The sequence below is a fragment of the Diachasma alloeum genome, unplaced genomic scaffold, assembly GCF_001412515.2.
Source record: "Diachasma alloeum isolate Michigan unplaced genomic scaffold, Dall2.0 Dall_scaffold_00181, whole genome shotgun sequence".
Taxonomy (NCBI): domain Eukaryota; kingdom Metazoa; phylum Arthropoda; class Insecta; order Hymenoptera; family Braconidae; genus Diachasma; species Diachasma alloeum.
Genome location: NW_021680347.1, coordinates 459,313 through 465,872, shown reverse-complemented (window position 1 = coordinate 465,872; position 6,560 = coordinate 459,313).

Genomic DNA, 6,560 nt, shown 5'->3' with positions numbered 1-6,560 from the left:
TCCACCGGAATCACACATATATCCTGCAAACATTTGTGCGAGAACTGGGATGAAAATGCGCGACGAAGAGTGAGGAGAGTGAGCTCGGTCGGTTGAGTTTTCAATGCGACGGCAGTTGAGCGTAGAAAGTCCAACGGTTGAATGCTGTCGAGTGGGTACTAGTTTTCTCCCACAGCACCACGAGGCTTCAATGGTTTGATGGTAAAATTGAATCAGGAAAAATGAGAAGTCTCGAGTGACTTCCATATCGCAGGAATGGGAATGTCGTGAAGGATGTGATATAATAAGATTCTATCCAGGGAAGAAAGGGACACGAAAAAATTATTAAATTGATTGGGGCAGTTTATTAATGACAATTAACAAACTACAGGAAGATAAGTCATCGAATAGAACTCCAAAGAGAATGGCAGATAATGATGTCACCCCAAAACACCAAGGGGGCTTCGTCCAGACGATTGACAATTGAATTAAGATTCGAGCGGGGACACGTAACAATAATGTGCCCGATCGAGATTTCTAGGCGGAATTTGAAGTGAGAAACATTAAATATCCGTGTGATTCGAATATTGCTCCGCTTTTTTCCTAATTGAACATGATTTTCATTATCTTACACTATCAAAAATGTCCTAAAATTGCAAAAGAAAAAGTGAAAAATTCTGGATTTGGTAACCGTTTTCCCCATCTTAATGGTTGAATCGAAGGCAATGGATTTCCAACTTGATTTTTTTGTAATTTCCAAGGAAAGAAATTGTGGGAAGGGGGTGAAAGGTGGAATTTTAATTTTTTTGCGATTTTCTAAAAACACAAAATTTCATTAAAAATTCAATAATCGAAATTTCAGTCAGGGAATCAAATCTCATGAATGAATATCAAAACCTGAACTCTATAGGTATCCCAGCGAAAAGTATAGAAAATTTCAAGAACATAGTGCATTCGCTAGAAATTTTTATTGGAATTCTATTGGAAACTCCATTTGTTTCTGAAAAATTTGCATTCAAAATCTCAGAGCTTTTTCGTGCGTCATTTGAAATAAGAATACTTGATGAAAAAAAGGGTATATTTGCATTTTTCTATACAACTTATTCTGTCAGATTTGTTTGACACGTTTTTACTCTTCAATTTTTCAATGACACTGAAAATATAAAAAAGAGTAGAATAAATTCGGTCGAGGAATATTGATAGGAAAATCTTAATTGACTGGTGTATAGAAAAAAATTGGAATCTATTGTCTTTTTCCTATCAAAGGTATTGTATAAAATGCAAAATAACGAATACGAAAGCTGTGGAATATGCAGTGTATATCGATAGAGAACAAATACAATTTCCGATAGGATTCCAATAGAATTTCGAAGGTATCAGAGTTTGCTCCTAAAAAACGAAAAGTGGAGAGAATAACAAAGATTGAATGATCTTTCAAAAAGAGAAAACTTTCAGAAAATTTGATGTTTTTTTTAGGGGGGGGGGGAGGAGTAGTGACGCATCAACAGCTAGGTTATCAGCAACTGATCTGAGCTCTTTAATGTAGTTGAAAGCACAAGACGGTTTATAACAGTATTTCAAAATTATGTTTTGATTTTTTCTCATAAAGTATATTATGTAATCATTTTTCTCTATTTCACGATGGTCGAACTGTGTTGGCGTCCTTACATTATTTGACAAAACAAAAAAATACGAAAATATTTGACCGGTGCTTGGGATTAAATGTGAAACCTCTGCATGGAGAAAAGGTGCGGAAAAAGTACTGTGGAAATACCACAAAAATTAAATTGTTTGACATAATTGTGATGTATCGCTACAGTTTCGCAGAAATCAGTGTTCTCCTCGCGAATTTTTCTGGAGTGTCAAGTAAAAATTATGTATCAACGCGTAAACACTCCATTTCGATCCATCAAATTTCTAGAACTTAAGAGGGGAAATTTATTTTTCGCTTCAGTTTTTTTCCGAGTTTTGACGTAAAAATTCCTGACAAAGTAATTCGTATCACCTTAACAATGGTCACGTAATTTTCCCAAAGTTTTTTCTCCGTGTAGCGGAAAGTTTAAAGCGAAACTTTACGCACGAGAGTTTACTTTACGCACGACCTCTGAGCTTTACGCACGTCCTGCGGAAAACGAACATTTTACGCTTGATAGATCGCCGCGAAAAGTGAACTTTTCAGGCAGATATCGAAAAAGGTATTATGAGATAGTATGTTGGATAGATGCGGTAGAAATGTTTGCAGAATATTGGCAAAAAGCTAAAAATAGATGCAGTATCCATTTGGAAGCTGAAAAATAAGAACTGAGAACAATTGAATAAATACTTAAAGCGAATTTTATACAGCTACACCATAAAAGCTCTTCGTTATACAAGACGTTAATTCAAGACGTCGGGTACAAAAATGAGCTTTTTTTCGACTAATTTCGTGATGGCTGAAATTGTGAATGTCATTTGAAATGAAACGTTTGATCCGAAAGCCATTTTCATAATATTTCGGTATTCAAGACACTTAACACTATTCAAATACAAGTCATTTATGGCAGCGACATGATGACAAGACATCTGCTTGAGTAAGGCATGGAATCATAAGACGATTTCGGTGACTTATCCAATTCTAATATCTCTGTTTATGAAGAAAGATCACGAATTACAATGGATCACATGTTTCGCTTTGCCTCGCTCTCCCCTAAGTATGAAAAATATTTTCTCACAGAAATAACTTACTCTCATTCTCCTGATTCCCTTCAAATCCCGCTTCATCACTCCTTTATTTGACTAGTGCTGATGAGCCACTAGACGCCACGAGAGGCGCCGAAAAAGGGGCCACGCGCTCTTACGGATAAACGGCGAAGTGGGGAACATTTGAGTAGCATTAGAGGGTTAGTGGGTTAGTGAAAACAAAATCAGTGCAAAAACGATCAACTTTTTTCATGCTCCATAGTCGATTAGGGGAAAAATTGGTAAAATACTCGAAAATATGCATGAGCCATAGGTTTTAAACAAAAGTCTTGCGAGTAAGACATGCATGCATGAATGTCTCCTTATTGACATGCGAATGAGAAGAAAGTTTTAGAGAAAGTACCACAGATTCACGTAAAAGTATCGTTATTTGTCGTAATTTTGACGCATTTTGACGTTTCGCAGAACTCACTGTCTTCTGAGCGAATTTTAATGGAATTTCATGTTTCAACGAGTAAAAATTAGGTTTCGATTCATAAAATTTCCAGAAGTCAAGAAGAAAAATTAATTTTCCCTCCGTATTTTTTTGTCTTTTTACTTAAAAATTCCCGAACGAGCATCTCGTCTCACTTTTACGTTCTGTCACGTAATTTTTTTTAAAGTTTGTTCTCCGTGAACTGTCGAAATTGTTTCACACCTGGACTGGATCAGATACCCACCTCAGAAAATTTGTTCAGTGATTGAGAAAGTAGAAAATCGCAGGAAAAGTGTTCAAGTTGTTGGTTTGCAGAGCAAGAAAAAGATCTACTCCAAATGTAGATACTTTTGACATCGAACTTCATACAAATATTTTATACAGTCTTGGTACATTGCGATGGAAAACATACAGCCATGCTTTTTCACAGTCCGTGTCGAAGCTGTTTCTCGCGAATTTTGTCACATTTACGAGAGTTACGTTTACCACTCGAAAATAGACAAAAAGTCAATATATTTCTTTGAACATAGTTGAGAATGTAACAAAGTACTGTGGCAAAACTTGAAGTCCTTACAGACGCGTTTTGTCTGGCCTCCTCCATTCTCAAGCGTAACACTTTAGTGTACGACACTTGTTTGCTCAGTTGGTAAACGTATTTTTCCGCTGGCATACAGGTGTAACTACTGAGGACAAAAAGTCACGTTTCGAGCACACTCTATATCCACTTTCTTCTCAAACACGAATGAAATAAATAAAAAAGTGGATAAAGAGAGTCCAACGAGTACACAATTGATCCAAAACAAGGACAACAAATCGAGATGGCATGTTGGTGTCCGAAACAGGTGTGCGCAATCCAGAAAAGTAGTTTTCCACTCTCCCATCCTCTGTGGTCGTAGTTGTGGCCCAGGAAATAGGGTTCCTTCGGGTTTTCGACTAAGATACCAAATACGTGATGAGAATCCTGATTTCGATTGCCAGTTGGTCCTCACTCGTACGAAAGTAGCTTAGACTAAAAGGACGAGAGTGTACACAGCAGAAAAAGGATGCTATAAATGAAGTTTTCTTTTTACAGAAACTGGGAAATAAACGGGGTCGCGATTAAATGACGCGATTATTGCCTCAGAGGGCAAATATCCTTTGATAGGATTATTGGAGTTTTCAAATTGTCAAATAGGAGTAGCAGCTTCAAGAGCTAAATTAATACGACTGATGGAATATTCCATGGCTATCTCATTTTATGAGTTTACTATGAGCTGCGCCGCTGGTTCCCCATTTTTCATAAAAGAAATTGTACATTGAGAGAAAAATTTCATAATATGTAGACCATATTTACTTGAGACAAATAAATTATATTCGATGGCTTAAATCGCGGAGTAATTTGGCTTCGCGGGACTCGAATAAATTCTCATTTATCACTAACGTTGCGCACCATATCGTGAATATATTACATATTAAAACATTGGAAGGACATACAAAAAATAATGAATACAATCAATCTTAGAAGATTGACAATTCTTCTACGCACTTTGAGTGAGTTCACGAGGGGCTACTCGCAGGCGAATTGGGTGACAACGCGATTACAAAATGTAATCGATTACCCAGGATTACGGGACTGATTACACTGATTACCATTGCTTATGTGATAACCGTGATTATCAAGAACACAGAATGTGAATACAAATGATTTTATCGATTACATTCTGTGATTACCAAACATCTGTAATCATTGAAGTCACAAAAAATGGCCTCTTATTAAATATGAATTGATGGAATAATTAATTATTAGAACCTGCAAAGAAATGAGGAAGGAGGGGCGGGGATTAGAACAGAGGAATGCAGTCTCCACCACTACATCTAAAAATTTGGACATTTATAAGTGCTATCAGCAAAATAAATTTACTGAATATCTACCATTCATGGAGAATGAAACTTACCAGCAGATAATTCAGAGATAATTCAGTCGTTGGTTCTCCAGAATAAGAAGAAATTTTATCTCTGTTGAATCAATTTTCTACGGATAAATGCTCTGTGTAAAACGCATTGGGTATGCAAAGTTCTGAATCATAAACATCTGGGATTCCAAGAAAAATTGATCCAGGGATCTCTGAGACTTATCGTTGGTAGAAATGACGCGCTCGAAAATTCAAAAACAAAATTCATAGTCTCACTAGGAGAAACTACGAAAGATTACACTGATTACAAATGATTACCAATTGATTACCAAAACATGAAAACAAATATGGTAATCATGTGATTACAATGATTACACTGATTTCACTGGGATTACAATTGATGACATCAGCGAGTGACACCACGATTACGCCTGTGAATAGCCCCTCGGAGTTCATGTGCGAGAAAATCATTCTTGAATACAATGCCTCGTTAAGGTGTTGCGTGCGAAAAAGAAAAATGATAACATTCATCTGCAATTTATATAGAATGTTTATAACCATAATTGAATTATCTGCACTGATAGAACGAATTAGTTGTTAAAGAATGGATTTTGGTTGGAGGTTAGGGTCTATTCGGTCTCACCAAATGTTCATTCGTTAATAGTTAACGAATCTCGTTTGGAATAAATGAATCATTCTATCAGTGTGTGAATTTTCCTAGAATCGCTTCAGGTTTTCTTTTCAAGTTATTAACGATCAAAGTCGCTCTTATTTATGGGGTCTTATGGATATTTTTCTGCTTAGCATGAAACTATATTATCAGCTCAGATGGTAACGCAGTTTCGTGCTACACAGAAAAATCCCCATCAGGGCCTATGTATAAAAACCGACTTCAATCGTTCATAACTTGAAAAGGAGATTTGAAAATATTCTAAGAAAATTCGTAGATAATTCAATTGCGATTATAAACATTCTACATAATTTCCGGATGAATGTTACTATTTACCTTTTTCGCACGAAACTCCTTAAGGATATTTAAGTAGAGATGTGTTATTCGACCGTGTTGAAGACATAATTAAGATAATAATCGGCCTTGTGGTCCAGGCTAAATAAATTCAATAAAACTCTTGTGTTTACCATCATGATAAGTTGATGTACGTAATTTTCCGTTGTTGTCCCGAAAGGGTTTTTGGACTTCACAAGCGTCAGGATACATAACCCGGAATTTTTTCCGTATGACTTCTATGATGAATTATTTTAACACACACCTTCCTTTTTAAGACTGTTAATAAACATGCCCTGAGGAGGACCTGCATATGTGTCGAAACCTCGGCAAGACGTTTATTTACCCTGGACCGCGCGGCCGATTTTCATCTCAATTATTACACATCCAAGTACTTTGGCTATTTTTTGCTTCCGAAGGGAAGCATTGTTTTTGGTCGATTTTTCGATTTTCTAATTTTGATTGCAAATGGTCCAAGACATCATGAAACGTGAAGAAATGATGTTTTTAAGGTCATGTCTGTATGTGTGTA